At 37.0% G+C, this 2,500-nt stretch overlaps 1 pseudogene; it reads left to right on the top strand.

Annotated features, from left to right (window-relative positions):
• Nucleotides 1–2,500, top strand: part of LOC138247561 (28S ribosomal RNA) — an 8,080-nt pseudogene that overhangs the window by 3,729 nt on the left and 1,851 nt on the right.

Here is a 2,500-nt window from a genome sequence, read left to right on the forward strand (position 1 = left end):
AAAGAGCGCCAAAAATAACAAATTTCTCTGAATTGAACGACAGAATTACGGAAGCTCAGAGATATTAAAAAAACGTGCAGCACCACGAAGCTGCTTTGGTCTTACTAGAAGAAATTGTAAGCTATATCTCCGAAAACACTGGTGATATCAACCCAGGGCCAGTTCCTTCCAATGAACAACCAATAGAATCTGGCACAGAACGTATGAATACTGCTGAAGTTGAGCAACCGAGCATCCCAACGAATAAAAAAATATCTTAAAAAGATATACGAAATAAAAATCTCAATAAATCGCACAGAAAAAGATACGCCAAAGCAAAGGGCAGCTATAAAGAATATTAGGCAATGTTCAAGAAAGACAAAAAAAAGATTGCCAGAATAATCACTGATGGTGCGGAGGATGCCACCTGCCAAATCAGTGGCTGACGTTATCTTTGAATATTACAAAAAATATCATCGAGACTGAAAACAAGAAAAATCCCAAATTCCAACAAATTGACAGGATACCGGAAGAGTGGGATTTCGAAAATTTATGCAAAGATATTTCACTGCGTGAAGTTACCCGTGCGTTTGAGGAATCAAATTTAAATAAAGCAGTGGGGCCTGACAATATCGGCCTAAATGATCTTTTCAAAGTACATAACAAAGAACCAAGAATGCTGCCCAAAATCTTATCTACTTGGTTAAATATGAGAATGGTCCCAGACTGTATCAAAAGAAATAGATCAATTCTCATACCTAAAAATGTACCAATTGAAGAACTTGATAAAATAAGCAATTGGCGACCAATCACAATTGGTACAGCATTCATGAAGCTCTTCACTAAAATATTAACAAGAAGACTGGACTTCCTCGTAAATCTCAACACAAGACAAAAGGGCTTCATGAAAGTCAGAGGATGTCTCGAAAATCTAACACTATTACAAAATATTATCAAAGGGGCTCGAAAAAACAAACACTCGCTTGCAGTGGTATTCATTGACATATCTAAAGCTTTCGATTCTGTCAGTCATGGACACATCATACGGAGTCTCGAAAAACACAGAGTTCCGTCATCCATAAGAGATCTCATTAAAGACTTATACACTAACTCAAATACCTCTTTCAAGGGCAAAAATAACATCTCAACGCCCGAACTCACAATGAGATCTGGAGTAAAGCAAGGCGACTCACTTTCTCCATTGTTGTTCAACATTGCCATGGACCCGCTGATCTGTGATCTTCAAAAAAACGGTAAAGGCTTTACTTTTGGATCTGATGGAATATTCGAGCAAATCACCGCTCTAGCCTTTGCCGATGACATTGCAGTACTCAGTAATACTTGGGACGGAATGAGTACTAACTTGAAAATAATAGAAAAGTTCAGCAAAACCACAGGTCTTAAATTGAATGTAAAGAAGACACACGGCTTTCTCATAAGCCATAATAAAGACAAAATCCTGGTGAATAATTGTAAACCATGGCAATTCGACAAACAAAACATCGAAAATATTCATCCAGGTGAAAGTGAAAGATATCTCGGATTGAACTTTGACCCACACACTGGTTACACTAAGAACAACAAGGCTAATGAGGTTCTAACAAGTTGGGCTGAAAAACTTGACAATCTTCCATTAAAGCCCACCCAAATAAGTCGAAATTTTGTGCCAATATCTGGTCCCCAAAATGTCATTCAAACTAGAGATGACAGGCACAGAAGCCAAAACTCTCAATATAATGGATCAAACAATCAAAAAATATGTCAAACTGTTTCTACATCTACCTGCATACACTTGCGACGGCCTCCTATATTCGAAAAGATCAAATGGAGGCTTGAACGTACCCAAGCTATGTACAGCAATTGGAATAAACAAAGTAAACAATCTCCTCTACCTCAGAGAAACACCTGACTTGTACATAGCCCATTCATATATGTATGCAGGCGAAATAATAAATGAAAAAATCGATCAAACAATAAAAACACACAAACTCAATATTTTAGACAGTAGTTGCTTGAGCTATGATTTACAACTACTTGCCAAATACGATTGGAGGAAGGAAGAATTTGACAAGTGGAAAAACCTTCCCGTCCAAGGGGATGGAACTAAGTACCTAGAAAATAATCCAACTTCGAACTTTTGGATTAGGAAACATTCAAAACTAAAAGAAAATCAGTATATTGCTGCGTTGATGCTAAGATCAAATGTTCTACAAACCAGAGAAATTATAACCAGAGGGCGAAATCAAACATTTTCAACCTGCAGATACTGCAAAGATGTATGTGAAACAATTGCCCACATATCAGGTACTTGTCACAAAACCAAGGACATAAGAATAAAAAGGCATAATAAAATTCTAGAGTTATTGATCGATAGAGCAAAAAGATGTGGTTGGATGACATATAGAGAACCTCATATTAAGAACAATCAAGGTGAACTCAGAAAACCTGACGTAGTATTCACCAAAAATGGAACCGCTGTAGTGATTGATGTCTCAATTCGATATGAAAACTCACACAATTC

Source organism: Pleurodeles waltl, chromosome 7 (genome assembly GCF_031143425.1).
Source record: "Pleurodeles waltl isolate 20211129_DDA chromosome 7, aPleWal1.hap1.20221129, whole genome shotgun sequence".
NCBI lineage: Eukaryota > Metazoa > Chordata > Amphibia > Caudata > Salamandridae > Pleurodeles > Pleurodeles waltl.